Raw genomic sequence first — 17,056 nt, forward strand, 5'->3', positions numbered from 1 at the left:
CTCTGTCGTGGCCCATCACCTGTCAGCATGTCTAGAGTCAGCACTGTCTTTCCGTTGGAAGGACAACACTACTTCTTCAAGACTGCACGGAAATCCACTACTTCCATGTGCATTTTCTTTTACTAATGAGACTTTGTGAAAAAAAACTGTAATTACTATTGTGATAAATGGTCAGGACTGTCATTATGAGAACAATTTTTGCTTTTGACCAACAGTGTATCAATAAGGATGTGCATTTTATATCTTTGCTACTGTAATTACGAAAATTTTTTCAAATCTGTATTGGCCACAGCCCAAAACAATTTGCAAAATTTTGTGCGGAGCATGGGGCTATGTAAGTAAGGCTAAGTTGGTAACGACACGTAGCGATCTGTATGAAAATCACTGACTGTGCTGTGTGCAGGGTAGGTAGGCCATCATAGAGCAGACCCACTGTAGTCCTGGTAGAGATTATGGTATTGGTGGGCCACCGGAGGTGCAGACCCACTGCTGGTTGGAATTGTTGAAATATTCGCTATTGTAGTGTTGGGCAGTTGGATGTGTACAGCGCGTATCGTTGCGCAGATGGAGGTGAGCCGCTAGCAGTGGTGGATGTGGGGAGAGACATGGCAGAATTTTAAGAGCGGACCATCTGGACGTGTGTCCGTCAGAAATAGATATCATGAACTGATACATATGTATATTATGACTTCTGAACACTATAAAGGTAAATACATTGTTTGTTCTCTATCAAAATCTTTCATTTGCTGACTACGCTTATCAGTAGTTAGTGCCTTCAGTAGTTAGAATGTTTTATTTAGCTGGCAGTACTGGCGCTCGCTGTATTGCAGTAGTTCGAGTAACAAAGATTTTTGTGAGGTAAGTGATTCATGAAAGGTATAGGTTATTGTTAGTCAAGGCCATTATTTTGTAGGGATTACTGAATGTCAGATTGCGTTGCGCTAAAAATATTGTGTGTCAGTTTAGTGTTGATCAGAATAGGTAAAGAGCGAAATGTCTGAGTACGTTCAGTTTTGCTCAGCTCTTTGAAAATCAAATAATGTAAGATGTTTATCAGCACAGTCATTCATAAATTTTTCTAAGGGGACGTTTCAGCGAGAATGTCTACTACCTAGCGCCATCCTACATTATACAACAGTGCAGATGCGGCATTCATATCGTATCGTACAACTCATCGTACGCGCAGCAGAGATGAGTCGGACGAAAGCAGAAGTCAGAGATGCATACAAGCATATGCATAAATTAATGTTCTGTTATACGACTTACATTTTCAATTGGTGAGCAAAGTAACCCTAACACAGCACAGATAGTTGGAAAGTCAAGAGTAAGTGCAGAAAAAAAGGTGTAATGTCACTCACCGTTAAGAAACTTTGTAACCTGTCACGATTCCTGAGGAATAATAACATAATCAAGTAAAGAGCAGAATAAATTATATCCTGAACAGTAAAAACATAGTCATCTCCAAAGAGCAGGATAAATTTTATGATAAGTTTGTAAATTTAACGGAAGTATGACTTAACAAAAATGATTCATATTTGTTGGAGAAAGGACTTCAACATAAGGACCTATTTAACCGAGAAAACGTTTAGCAGATAATTACTGGTGTAATAATGTATAAATCTGCCAAGTTAACCAAACACGAAGAAATTAGAGTAGCTTTAGGAGCGAGAAGAGCCCTAAACGAAGCGTTAAACGCAAATACTACTAGCATACGGGTTATCAGACAGTTAACAATTTGAATAACAGATTGCTCGACTGCGAATTATAACAGTTGACGAAGGTAACACGCGAGTGCTGTTGTATGAAAACGATGAGTTTGATAAAACAGTCCGGTATTTCTAACAGAAAGCGTAATATCAAGTAAAGATCCCCTCAAGATATTCCAAAACGAGTTAAAAAGAAAAATTGGTTTCCAGTTTTTGTTTCGACCATTAACAACGATTAGGTTAGAGTTAATAAATCCGAAGCTTTTCGCCGCTAGGGCTCAGATTCAATTACACAAAGCAGACAGGAGGGTAAAACTAATTGTTAATAAGCAGCATGTCTCCAACAGGAATCTAAATAATATTTTCCATGCGAAATTAAAAGGGGTTTATAAATTAAACATGGCATCCGATACGCAATGGAGTGGCAGATATGGGTATTCCAGTGGATGAAATATTTACGTCCTAAGATGAGACAAATTTGTTTACAAATGTATCAGTCGATGAAAACTTAGAGATAATTAAACGTAACCAGCTTACACATAAAAACCTGACGGTGGATGAAGAAGACGAACTACAATTCTTGAAATTTAGCCTAGACTTTTGGTTCTTTCTCTCTAAAGGCAAAAATTTACCGTGTGTGGAACGGTTTAGCGATGGATAACAGTCTATCAAGTTTCCCTTCAGAAATAGCCCCCAATGACTTGGAAGTTTGATTTTTGTAGAAATTCCCTGATTTGAAATAGAGAATACTGTATTATGGAAGGAACGTAGAGACAGTATGGATTAATTTAGACCCAAAAAACAAGAGTTAGTTGAAATAGCCCCCCTACTCAATAGGATGCATCCAAAAATTACGTTCACGCTTTAACATGACTCTAAAAATAACAGTAATTTCCTACATGTCTTCGTTAAAAAATCTAATGGAAAATATGTTTTTAAAGTGTACAGAAAAGAAATGTGCTCGAGTATCACTACTGCCAATAATTCCAATTATTCACCGCAACACAAAAGAGCACGTTTTTAACCAGTGCAGAATGTTTCAGTTGCCAGCGACAAACGAAGATAGATTCATAGAGCTACAGCTAACTAAAGATTGCATAAAGGAATTTTTATTATTAGCGTGATGTAGCGAAACTGTAGCACACTATAAATAAAAAAAATATTAGATGCACGAAACATTACAACAAAAACAACCGAACCGAAAGTAAACTTTACATCGTATCATATACTGTTCGAAGGTCCTACAAATGACCGCATTGATATATGATTTCCGTGCCAGAAACACAACTTCGCATTTTGGACCAACACCTCCCTTAGACACGCTTTGAAACGCAAGGAGAATGTGTGTAAGGACAGATAAAGTACGTCAGGAAGCATATATATAATTTTCAATGTACGTACATTGGCCAGACGGGAAAGCCTTTTCTGGTGCGTAATAAAGAATAATGCAATCTACGTTCTGACAGTACAGCATCTGCAGGTCACTCGAAGCAAACAGTCGCACTTTCTGTGAAATTCAAGATAGTATGAGAGTTATTTACATTGCAGATAAAGGCCCAGCGTATGTGGTGGAGGGAGTCTAAAACTTTATAGCAAACCGAAAATCACAAAATTTGTTAAATGAGCAAAAAGAATTTAATATGGGTGGTTTCCTCCTGTTGTTTGATGTCCTGTAGATAAGCGGTTCTGACGTAGTTTTAAACCTGTAGTGCACCGCACCTGAAGTAGTTATATAATGTCACAGAAATTAATGTTTCCCATCGCTATTTTCATTCCACACGGAAAGTTTTTACAGCCGCCGCTTTACTCATAAATATGTATCATATAACGTGCCTTAAAAGGATAAGCACGCATTTTATACTCAAGCAGTCTACATGTACATGGATACTCTACAAATAACATTTAAGTGCCTGGCAGAGGGTCCATCGAACCACCTTCACAATTCTCTATTATTCCAAACTCGTATAGAGGCCCCCCCCGCCCCCCATGAACCATGGACCTTGTCGTTGGTAAGGAGGCCTGCGTGCCTCAGCGAAACAGATAGCCGTACCATAGGTTCAACCACAACGGAGGGGTATCTGTTGAGAGGCCAGACAAACATGTGGTTCCTGAAGAGGGGCACCAGCGTTTTAAGTAGTTGCAAGGGCAACAGTCTGGATGACTGACTGATTTGGCCTTGTAACAATAACCAAAACGGCCTTGCTGTGCTGGTACTGCGAACGGCTGCAAGCAAGGGGAAACTACAGCCGTAATTTTTCCCGAGGGCATGCAGCTTTACTGTATACTGCGTGAAGAGTTTGACAGAGCACTGAAAGACCTGAGTCGAAACAAGGCCCCGGGAGTAGACAACATTCCATTGGAACTACTGACAGCCTTGGGAGAGCCAGTCGTGACAAAACTCTACCATCTGGTGAGCAAGATGTATGAGACTGGCGAAATTCCCTCAGACTTCAAGAAGAATATAATAATACCAATCCCAAAGAAAACAGGTGTTGACAGATGTGAAAATTACCGAACTATCAGTTTAATAAGTCACAGCTGCAAAATACTAACGCGAATTCTTTACAGACGAATGGAAAAACTGGTAGAAGCCGACCTCGGGGAAGATCAGTTTGGATTCCGTAGAAATGTTGGAACACGTGAGGCAATACTGACCCTACGACGTATCTTAGAAGCTAGATTAAGGAAGGGCAAACCTACGTTTCTAGCATTTGTAGACTTAGAGAAAGCTTTTGACAACGTTGACTGGAATACTCTCTTTCAAATTCTAAAGGTGGCAGGGGTAAAATACAGAGAGCGAAAACCTATTTACAATTTGTACAGAAACCAGATGGCAGTTATAAGAGTTGAGGGACATGAAAGGGAAGCAGTGGTTGGGAAGGGAATGAGACAGGGTTGTAGTCTGTCCCCGACGTTATTCAATCTGTATATTGAGCAAGCAGTCAAGGAAACAAAAGAAAAATTCGGAGTAGGTATTAAAATCCATGGAGAAGACATAAAAACTTTGAGGTTTGCGATGACATTGTAGTTCTGTCAGAGACAGCAAAGGACTTGGAAGAGCAGTTGAACGGAGTGGACAGTGTCTTGAAAGGAGGATATAAGATGAACATCAACAAAAGCAAAACTAGGATAATGGAATGTAGCCGAATTAAGTCGAGTGATGCTGAGGGAATTAGATTAGGAAATGAGACACTTAAAGTAGTAAAGGAGTTTGGCTACTTGGGGAGCAAAATAACTGATGATGGTCGAAGTAGAGAAGATATAAAATGTAGACTGGCAATGGCAAGGAAAGCGTTTCTGAAGAAGAGAAATTTGTTAACATCGAACATAGCTTTAAGTGTCAGGAAGTCGTTTCTGAAAGTATTTGTATGGAGTGTAGCCATGTATGGAAGTGAAACATGGACGATAAATAGCTTGGACAAGAAGAGAATAGAAGCTTTCGAAATGTGGTGCTACAGAAGAAGGCTGAAGATTAAATGGGTGGATCACATAACTGATGAGGAAGCATTGAATAGGATTGGGGAGAAGAGAAGTTTGTGGCAAAACTTGACCAGAAGAAGGGATCTGTTGGTAGGACATGTTCTGAGGCATCAAGGGATCACCAATTTTGCATTGGAGGGCAGCGTGGAGGGTATAAATCGTAGAGGGAGACTAAGAGATGAATACACTAAGCAGATTCAGAAGGATGTAGGTTGCAGTAGGTACTGGGGGATGAAGAAGCTTGCACAGGATAGAGTAGCATGGAGAGCTGCGTCAAACCAGTGTCAGGACTGAAGACCACATCAACAACATAGAACGCGGAAAGAATGAACATCTATATCTTTCCGTACGAGCCCTGATTTCCCTTATTTTATCTTGATGATCGTTCCTCCCTCTGTAGGTCGGTGTCAACAAAATATTTTCGCATTCGGAGGAGAAACTTGGCGATTGGAATTTCGTAAGAGGATTCCGTCGAAATGAAAAACGCCTTTCTTCTAATGATATCCAGCCCAAATCCTATATCATTTCTGTGACACTCTCTCCCATATTTCGCGATAATACAAAATTTGCTGCCTTTCTTTGAACTTTTACGATGTACTCCGTCTGTCCTATTTGGTAAGGATCCCACAGCGCGCAGCAGTATTCCAAAAGAGGACGGACAGGCGTGGTGTAGGCAGTCTCCTTAGTAGGTCTGTTACATTTTCTAAGTGTCCTGCCAATAAAACGCAGTCTTTGGTTAGCCTTCCCCACAACAATTGAAATTGTTCGTAATTGTAATACCTAGGTATTTAGTTGAATTTATGGCTTTTAGATTAGAATGATTTATCGTGTAACCTAAGTTTAATGCGTTCTTTTTAGCACTCATCTGGATGACCTCACACTTTTCGTTATTTATGGTCAACTGCCACTTTTCGCACCATTCCGATATTTCTTCTAAATCGTTTTGCAGTTTGTTTTGATCTTCTGATGACACTATTAGTCGATAAACGATAGCGTCATCTGCAAACAACCGAATACAGCTGCTCAGATTGTCTCCCAAATCGTTTATATATTTAAGGAACAGCAAAGGGCCAATAACACTACTTTGGGGAACGCCGAAAAATCACCTCTGTCTTATTCGACGACGGCAGTTACTACGAACTGAGACCTCTCTGACAGGAAATCACAAATCCAGTCACATAACTGAGTCGATATTCCATGGGCACGCAATTTCACTACGGGCAGCTTGTGTGGTAGAGTGTCAAAAGCCTTCCGGAAATCCAGAAATACGGAATCGATCTGAAATCCCTTGTCAATAGCGCTCAACACTTCATGTGAATAAAGAGCTGGTGGTGTTTCACAGGAACGATGTTTTCTAAACTCATGTTGACTGTATGTCAATAGACCGGTTTCTGCCGCGCGGGATTAGCCGAGCGGGCTGAGGCGCTGCAGTCATGGACTGTGCGGCTGGTCCCGGGCATGGGTATGTGTGTGTGTGTGTGTGTGTGTGTGTGTGTGTGTGTTTGTCCTTAGGATAATTTAGGTTAAGTAGTGTGTAAGCTTAGGGACTGATGACCTTAGTAGTTAAGTCCCATAAGGTTTCACACACATTTGAAAAAGACCTTTTTCTTCGAGGTAATTCATAATTTTCTAACACAATATATGGTCCAAAATACTGCTGCATATCGATGTTAACGATATGAGCATGTAATTTAGTGGATTACTCCTACTACCTTTCTTGAATATTTGTGTGATCCGCGCAACTTTCGAGTTTTTGGGTACGGATCTTTCGTCGAGCGAACGGTTGTATAAGATTGATTGTTAAGTATGGAACTAATGCATCAGCATACTCCGAAAGGAACCTAATTGGTATACAGTGTGGACCAGAAGACGTACTTGAAGTCATCGCTAAATTTCGAGCTTCTGTAAAATATCGCCAATCTTTGGGATTTTGCATCTGTTTAAATCTGGCATGTTTGTTTCGTTGTTTCCGCAACAGTGTTCCAACCCGTTCTGTGTACCAAGGGGGATCAGCTCCGTCAAGTGGTTCAAATGGGCTCTGAGCACTATGGGACTCAACTGCTGTGGTCAGTAGTCCCCTAGAACTTAGAACTACTTAAACGTAACTAACCTAAGGACATCACACACATCCATGCCCGAGGCAGGATTCGAACCTGCGTCCGTAGCGGTCGCGCGGTTCCAGACTGAAGCACCTACAACCGCTGGGCCACACCGGCCGGCTCAGCTCCGTCGTTTGTTAATTTATTTGGTATAAGTCTCTGACATGCTGCCGATACTATTTCTTTGAATTTATGCCACATCTGGTCTACAGAGAATTTTTATCTGCTTTTTTGAATAGGTATATTTTTCGCTTATTTTTCGAGGATTTGGGGATTACAATATTCAATCTCGCTACGACAACCCTGTGTTCATTTATCCCTGAATCGGTTTTGATGCTCGTTATTAACTCAGGATTATTTGTTGCTAAGAGGTCAAGTGTGGTTTCACAAATATTTACTACTCGCGTGGGCTCATGAACTAACTGCTCGAAATAATTTTCAGAGAATGCGTTTAGCACAATTTCGGATGGCGTTTTGTGCGTACCTCCGGAATCAAACATGTATTTTCGCCAACATATCGTGAGTAAATTAAAGTCACCACCAACTATTATCGTATGAGTCGGGTACGCGTTTGAAATCAAACTCAAGTTTTCTTTTAACCTTTCAGCAACTGCGTTATCTGAATTGGGAGGTCGGTAAAAGGATTCAATTATTATTTTATTCCATTTGCCAACAATGACCTCTGCCCATACCCACTCACAAGAAGTATCTACTTCAATTTCGCGACACGTTAAACTACTTCTGACAGTCACAAACACGCCACCGCCAACCGCGTTTAGCCTATCCTTTTGGAACACCGTTAGATTCTTCGCAAAAATTTCGGCAGAGCATATATCCAGCTTTAGCCAGCTATCAGTGCCTATAACGATTTGAGCATCAGTGCTTTATATTAGCACTTGAAGCTCTGGTACTTTCCCAAGACAGCTACGACAATTTACATCTGTTATACCGATGGTTCGTGTTCCTACGTTCTTGCTGTGTTCAGCCTGCACCCTTTGTGACTGAAGCCCTTCTTGTTTTTTTCTCGAGACCCTCTAACCTAAAAAAACCGCCCAGTCCACGCCACACAGCCCCTGCTACCCGTGTAGCCGCCTCCTGCGTATAGTGGACACCTGACCTATTCAACGGAACCCTAAACCCAACCACCCTGTGGCGCAAGTCGAGGAATCTGCAACCTACACCGTCGCTGAACCGTCTGAGCCTCTGATTCAGACCCTCCACTCGGCTCTGTACCAGAGGTCCGCAATCGGTCCTGTAGGCTATACTGCAAATGGTCAGCTCTGCTTTCATCTTGCAAGCAAGACTGGCAGCTTTTACCACCACTGTTAGTCGCTCGAACTCAGAGAGAATCTCTTCTGGTCCAAAGTGACACACATCACTGGTACCGACGTGAGCAACCACTTGCAGGTGGCTGCACGCTGTTGTTTTCATGCCATCCGGGAGGACCCGTTCCACATCTGGAATGACTCCACCCGGTATGCAGACGGAGTGCACATTGATTTTCTTACCCTTCTCGTCAGCCAAGTCCCTAACGTTGGAGCTCCCCGTGATATAAAACATGTGAACAACGTACCGTATATGGCGCCTTTATAGCACCTTATGGCTCCTGTAATATTTTTGTGAGATTATGATGTTACATTTTAGACAACTAATTTCAAGGAGGCCTTAGTTTTTCAAATGGCTCTGAGCACTATGGGACTTAACTTCTTTGGTCATCATTCCCTTAGAACTTAGAACTACTTAAACGTAACTGACCTAAGGACATCACACACATCCATGCCCGAGGCAGGATTCGAACCTGCGACCGTAGCGGTCGCGAGGTTCCAGACTGTAGCGCCTAGAACCGAGGCCTCAGTTTAAACTGTGTAATTTTTGTGATACATTAATTTGTTAAGAGTCACATATAGTGGTCATGAAGCATGACACTTATTACCCTGTCACACCATGTATATTTCTGAGACTTACCGGTCACTTGCAGATATTTGATAAACATTATGTTTGTTACGTGCCATCGACTGTTTGACACTAACAGTATCTGATGTATCATAAACCAGGTGTCATATACTGTCATAATGGGAACTGATTGTCCCAGTTCGTGGAACCATTACCACATATTAATCATAGAGTCTCACATCCAGTAAGAAATGCAGTTTGTATTTTAATAATTTTCTATTTTATGTTTATGTTAAAAAATTGCAGCTTTTTAATTTACCAAAAATCTTAAGGTTTTATAAAGAGTATTTATATCTAAGCATGGCCACTACCAAACATGTACGTCGCAACCTCTTACCTTTCCATATATTTTATTCTGAGGCAGAAGCTGAAGACGGGTTACGCTACAATGTCTTACTGGTTCAATTAATCAGTGCTTAGTCACAAACATTTTTTTTCTTTTTTAGCCGGCCGAGGTGGCCGAGGGGATCTAGTCGCTACAGTCTGGAACGGCGCGACCGCTACGGTCGCAGGTTCGAATCATGTCTCGGGCATGGATGTGTGATGTCCTTAGGTTAGTTAGGTTTAATTAGTTCTAATTTCTAGGGGACTGAGAACATTAGAAGTTAAGTCCCATAGTGCTCAGAGCCAATTGAACCTTTTTTTTTTTTGTTATCACCCTTCTGACTGGTTTGATGCGGCTAGCCAGGAATCCTTCCTGTGCCAACGTCTTCATCCAAGAGTAACACACCGTACGTCCTCAATTATTGGTTGGATCTATCTCAGTCTGTGTCTTCCTTGTAGTTTTTACCCTCTATAGCTCTCTCTAGTCCACGGAGGCTACTGCCTGATATCTTGACACATGCCCTGTCATCCCGTGCCTTCTTCTTCTCATTGTTTTTAATACGTTTCTTTCTTCAGCGTCACTGCAGAGAACCTCCTAATTCCTTACCGTATCAAACCACCTAATTTCTAACATTCTTCCGTACGCCACATATCAAACGCTTCGATTCTCTTCTGTTCCGTTTTTCGCACAGTCCACGATGCACTACCATACAATGCTGTGCTTCAAACATAGATTTTAAGAAACTTCTTCCTCAAATTAAGGTGTGTTTGATTCCAGTAGACTTCTCTTGGCCAGGAGAGCCCTTTTCACTTGTGCTACCCTTCTTTTTTATCTTCTCCTTGCTTCGTCCCTCATGGCACTTTTGCTTCCAAGGTAGCAGAGTTCCTTAACTTCGTTTACTTCATCATCAACAATTTCGATCTTAAATTTCTTGCTATAGTCATTTCTGTTACATCTCATTTCTTTTACCTTTTTTCGGTTTACTCTCAATACATACTTTCTATTCGTTAGACTGATCGTTCCATTCGACAGATCCAGTAATACTTCTTTATTTTCGTCATCAGCGAATCTCTCCACCGATATCCTTTCACCTAGAATTTACATCAATGTCTTGAATCTTTATTTTATTTCCATCATTGCTTCTTCGATGTATAGACTGAACAATAGGAGCAAACGACTACGTCCATGTATTACACTCTTCGTTCTTGGTCTTCCACTCTTAATGCTCCTCCTTGGTTCTTGTACATAATATATACTACCCGTCATTCCATAGAGTTTACTCCTATTTTTCTCAGAATTTCAAACATCTTGCACCATCTGACACTGTCTAAAGCTTTCTGCAGGTCGACAAATCCTATGAGCGTGTGTTGACTCTTTTTCTGTTTCGCTTTCATTCCCAACGTCACAACTGCGTGTCTGGTGTCTTTACCTTTCCTAAAGCCAAACTGATCATTCTCTAACAGATACTCAAATTTCTTTTTCTTTTCTCTCTATATTGTTCGTATCAAGAGTTTAAATGCATTAGCTGTTAAGTTGATTGTGCCATAGTTCTCGCATTTATCTGCTGTTTATGTCTTCGGGATTATGTGGATGCTATTTTTACGAAAATATAATGGTACGTCACCAGGCACACACAGGGGGCGATGAAAGAACACGGGACAGACGGAAAACATCAAGTAAACTGCTTGCTATTTCAAAAGTAATTGCCGTAATTGTTAATGCATTTATCACACTGCGAAACAAGAAGATCAACACCTTCATGGAAAAAATTTTTGCGATAGCGTACGGAACCATGATTGAACACAGTCGTGCAACTCTTCGTCTGAAGAAAATCGACTGCCGCTGTTGCCTTTCGTAGGACTCCAAAAGTAGAGAAATCGCATGGGAAGAGACCACGGAGGATGTGTAAGGGCTTCCCAGCGGAACTACTGCGGCATAGTCGAAACAACATTGGCAACACTGAATTATTGTTTCTTCTGCTATTCAAGGTTTTTGCAGTTACCTTCCTTGTGTCTGTGGTTGTCTTTCCAATACCTATGATTTCCCTTTCTCGAGATATCCACTTCCCATTAGCCGAACTACTTACTCTCGTATTCCTTACCACAGTATCCACAGCCATAGCGAAGTCCTAATGCCTCTCATGATTCCTCCTTACTTTAATACCCCACTTCCTTCACGCTGGCGCTTGCAGGCGATTCTCTTGTACTTTACTCTTCTTCATTACTGAGTTGTGATCTGAGTCTATATCTACACCTGAGCGCGTCTCGCAATGCAGTATCTAGTTTCAGAATCTCTGTTTAACCATGATGTATTCCAGCCTTTTCGAGGTATACCTTCTCCTCTTGTGATTCTTGAAGCCCGTGGTCTACTGTAACCATTTCTAACACTCCTTCACCTAAAACGGAATTCCAGTCCCCCACGCTTATTAGATTTTCATCTCCCTTTACGTACTGAATTACCCGTTCAGTATCCTCGTATACTTTCTCTCTCTCTTCATCTTCTGCTTCTGCTTCGGACGTCGGCACATATACCGCAAATTCCTTTGCCGACGTTGGTTTGCTGTCGAATCTGACGAGAACAATCCGAACGCTGAACTGTTCACAATAACTCACTCTTTGCTCTACTTCCCTGTCGATAAGGAATCCTTCTCCTGTTATAACATTTTCTGCTGCTCTTGATATTAGCATACATTCATCTGGCCAGAAAAATGGCTCTGAGCACCATGCGACTTAATTTCTTAGGTCATCAGTCGCCTAGAACTTAGATCTAATTAAACCTAACTAACCTTAGGACATCACACACATCCATGCCCGAGGCAGGATTCGAACCTGCGACCGTAGCGCATCTGGCCAGAAATCCTTAGCTTCTTTCCGTTTCACTTCACTGACCCCCACTATATCTAGATTGAGGCTTTGTATTTCCCGTTTCAGATTTTCCAGTTATCCTATTACCTTCAAACTTCTGAATTTTGATGCTCCGACTTCCATAATCTTATCCTCTCACTGATCAATCCATCTCTATCTCATGGTCACTTCCCCCTTGGCAGCTCTTCCCGATGATGCTAATGGGGGACTGATCCGGAATCTTCTGCTCACGGAGAGATCTTCACGATACATGTCCTATGTATACACTTTATGTGTCTTTAGTTCAGCGGTTTCCATTGCCTTCTGCATTGTTATGCCATTGATCATTGCTGATTCTTCCTTTTTCCACCTCTTAGAAGCAGTCACCCCCCCCCCCCCCCCCTCCCCCCGGAAAGAACGTGTCCTGAATCTTTCTTCCGCTCCTCCGCTCTGTTTGGCAATGCCTATGGCAGACTGAGGATGACTTCTTATGCTGGAAGACTGCGGCTACCATCCCTGATAACTTTTATTCAAAATTTAAGCAGTGGCTGTGTTCGAATCTGGGAACCACAACGCTCTGATTATTAGTCAAGACGCTACCCCTAGACCAAACCATTTTTTACTGTGTTTTAAATGTATTTGAATAACCGCTTGCGAATTTGATGCACGTACGTCAAAGTCTGTAAAAGCAGCGGTTGTTTGACAAGTTTATTTTGTTCTCATTACCTGCAGAATTATCTTATTATTTGACGTCTTGATTTATTATGTAAGTTTTATGCAATTGGTATATCTTTATGTTCGTAAGTGAACGTAAACGCGCTTCAGCTAAAATGAATCATTGTATGAAATTTGTGTGTTGTAACTGATGTCCTATCGAAGTATTGCATCCTAACTTAAGAGGAATCACGTCACTAATTGGTGTGTTTAATCCACACTTACGTAAAATACAGGTTAATTGTATTAATAACCTGTTGTAAACATGACATGTACATTAACATTTGCAAAAGCAGCGCTTATAATTGTACTTAATAATTATACTATATCGTTTTAAACGTGTTTAAATAACCGGTTGCAAATTTTAGATATGTGTTATTGCCAACTAAAGTGGGTGTTTTTCGCAGCAGTTTAATGATATCGTTGTGCATTGCATTAGGCTAAATCAGGTAGCTTTCTACCAAACTCCGTCCGAACAGGCCTCGGCAGGCCGAAGGGTACCGGCCGGCCGCCGTATCATCCTCAGCCCACAGGCGTCACTGGATGCGGATATGGAGGGGCATGTGGTCACCATACCGCTCTCCCTGCCGTACGCCAGTTTCCGAGACCGGAGCCGCTACTTCTCAGTCACGTATCTCCTCAGTTTGCCTCACAAGGGCTGAGTGCACCCCGCTAGCCAACAGCGCTCTGCAGACCGGATGGTCACCTATCCAAGAGCTGGCCCAGCCAGCGCTACGGTGATCTGACGGGAACCGGTGTTACTAATGCGGCAACGCCGTTGGCAGCTAGCTTTCTTCCAAAGTGTCCTTATATACGGCTCCGGACCGCCTAACAAGAAATCTGTGTGGCTAGTTCATCTCTGAATGCAGGTGACCATAGAGTTTATGATAACTATAACACAGCAACCTTAACTCCAGTTTAGTCCTGAGGTCGGCACCGAACACAGACAGATATATTAAACGTGCGACAGTTCGCTACTAAATGTGAGCTGTGATGTATCCAAGTTGAATGCAAATTTTATTTCATTTTCTGCTGTTTTAACAAATTCTAAAGATGTTAGCGTCTGACGAACGGAACCGATAATGATATTTGTGTACGACTTGTGGCTGATCCACAGTTTTAGTTCTTACCACCGCTCTTTTCCCTACCTGCGATGCTTGCGCTCCCTTGGTACTAAATTTATATCATTGTGTGTCGGGGCACGGTGGAGTTTCGTTTGTGAAGGCACTTTTATATTTATTTAATTATGTTAGAGGGTTGGGGGGAGGGGGGGGGGGCGGGGAGAGTGGGAGGGCAGTGGTCATCCTTCCCCTTGCTGGTCTCGGTCTTTTGTGCTAGCTTTGAGTTACCTGTGACGTTCTCACTTATCAGTATTTGTACGGTTCCGTACTGCAACCTGTGTAAACGGAACCTTATAAGGTCGCTTTGTTCTCCGTCAGCCCATCTGTCTGTCCGAACCTTCAAAACCGCTTTTCTCAAGAATGGGCAAACGATCGAGTTGAAATTTATGTCATATACTAAAGATCGACGAACCCTTGGTGGCGCAAAAATTTAAACTTCTAAGTCACTGCAACTGAAAGATACGGTCATTTATATCACATATTTTCATACTCCCAAACTCACTTCTCGTTTATCTTGAACCATGAAATTAGGCAAGAAGCAAAGATTCAAGGTACAAGTAACGGAAAAAAATCCGAAATTGTTACACGTAATTGTATCGAATAAAAAATATATTCTCGCCATTAGAACGTTCTTGAGTCGCCAAAAGCTTAAAAGAAAAATATTACTACACGCAAACATAAAAAGTAAGTTTTAGTTATATTTCAGTAAGTAGATTGAAAATATTTTACTAAATCTGCTCTCTCTACATATATATAAACTGAAGTCCCCTGCACGCTCCTCTTTGCATGTTCGGCATAGTAGCAGGAACTACCGAATTGATTTTGATACGATCTTGGAATTCCCGAGACCGTTAGCTTAGAAGTATTACTATTGATAACAGGCAGAAATGGTCAAGATTCTCTGTTTCCGGGATGGATGAACTATCTAAACATATATAATTACACTCATGTTCAGAATAACAGAACGCTTTGAACGACTAGAGACAGAACTTTCATATTCACAGGAGATATGCATTAATATGGTCTGCAGAAATAGTTAGCATTTCAGTCACCTCGGTTCAGCACGTGTCCTGTTGCCTAGTAGGCACAGGGTCCACTGTGGGTCCTGATAACATGTTCCATGCGTGAATGCGTCAACGTGTATATGGCTTGAATGGCGTCCTGTGGTATAGTCATCCATACTGCATTCACCTGGTTCCGAAGTTCATCTGTGGTGGTTGGCACTGGGTCACAGCACTGCACCCATTGTATCACCATATCCCACACATTTTCGACTGGCGACACGTGTGGTGATCTGGCGCACCAGGGCAAAAGGCTGACATCTTGCGACACCGAGAAGATACATATTCATGCAGCAAAATGTGATTGTGCATTGTCATGCTGAAAAATTGCGTCTGGGGTGGTGGGCAGAAATGGCGTGGCTACGGGTGGCAGTAAATGATTCACGTAGGTCCCACTGACCACAGTGTCCTGGACACGCACCAAATGTGATTTTTGGTTGTACCCAACAGCAGGCGACACCATTAGTATTCGAGTTGACGCAGTATGTTTTGTACGAATACAGTCACTGTAATGCCGCTCCTTCTGTGTGCGGAGCACCAAAAAGCGGCCATAATTTTGAAACAAACTTGACCTATATTCTTCCGAAAACACTATGTGACGCCACTACTGTCCCCAGTGACCTCGTTCCATACCATTCCCGTCTAGCATGTTTCTGCACATTCGTCAAAAGTAGGCGTAGAACTGGACGACACACACGTAACACATTCCATAACAAATGGCGACGCGCTGTCACCTTTGATAGCGTACTACGTGTAACACTGTCCCACTGTTGCACCAGAGCTGAGGAGAACTCATATCTGTCCTGCAATGCCATGTGGATAAGGTGGGGGGAGGGGGGGGCGGGGAGAGGTAGGGGGATGATCTGGGTGGGGTGACCTGACAATCTCGTCGTGTTCTACGGCCTTCCGTGAACCATTCTGCATACACCCCTTGCACTGCCTAACACTTCGTCCAATACCTGCAGCAGTTTCCCGATGAAAGCATCACATTCTCTCACACCAATAATGCACTCTCTTTCAAACTCGCCATCCTGATTTAGGTTTTCCGTGATTTCCCTAAATTGCTTGATGCAAATGCTGGGATGGTTCCTTTCGAAGGGTACCGCCGACTTCCTTCCCGATCCTTCCTTAATCCGACGGGACCGATGATCTTGCTGTTTGATCCCCTCCTGCAAATCAACCAAACTTTCAAACGTACTGGTTTGACTGCACGGTTCGCGCATATCTCTGCGAGGCATTATACACGTCTGCTCATGTCGCACAGATGTATTATCTTCGGTTCATAGCGACAACGGGAGATGCAGCCCTACTATGCCGGTAGGTGGTGTTCCTCAGCGACATCGATGCTGACCATGGTCCCTTGGGTCGACATGGTTCAAATGCTAATCATTTCTGCTGAACATACCAATGTACATGTCCTGTGAATATGAACGTCCTATCTCTAGTTGTTCCAGGAGCTCTGTTTTTCTTCACATAAGTGTAAGTACGTACGAAACCCTTAGTGCGCGAGTCCTATTCGCATTTGGTCAGTTTTTTTTCTGTGGGGAGGGTTTACAGCTACTGCTGACAATAGGCACAAATCATCTAACGTATGACGTCAGTAGGTGCTCGAGGCAGTTCTCAAAAAATATTGACGATTATGGGGAAGCTGTGGCGGGAATAAGTGGTACAATCCAAGACGACATGCAGACGCATTAACTGGAAGTTGACCATCAACATACACGAAGTCAGTGTAATGTACGTTAATCGACTGG

At 42.3% G+C, this 17,056-nt stretch overlaps 1 protein-coding gene across 1 annotated transcript in view; it reads right to left on the reverse strand.

The window, feature by feature from the left end:
- LOC126284978 (alpha-tocopherol transfer protein-like) overlaps positions 1 to 17,056 on the reverse strand; it is a 295,767-nt gene that overhangs the window by 212,381 nt on the left and 66,330 nt on the right. The gene's annotated exons all lie outside the window — the stretch shown is intronic.

Source organism: Schistocerca gregaria, chromosome 8, assembly GCF_023897955.1.
Source record: "Schistocerca gregaria isolate iqSchGreg1 chromosome 8, iqSchGreg1.2, whole genome shotgun sequence".
NCBI classification, from domain to species: domain Eukaryota; kingdom Metazoa; phylum Arthropoda; class Insecta; order Orthoptera; family Acrididae; genus Schistocerca; species Schistocerca gregaria.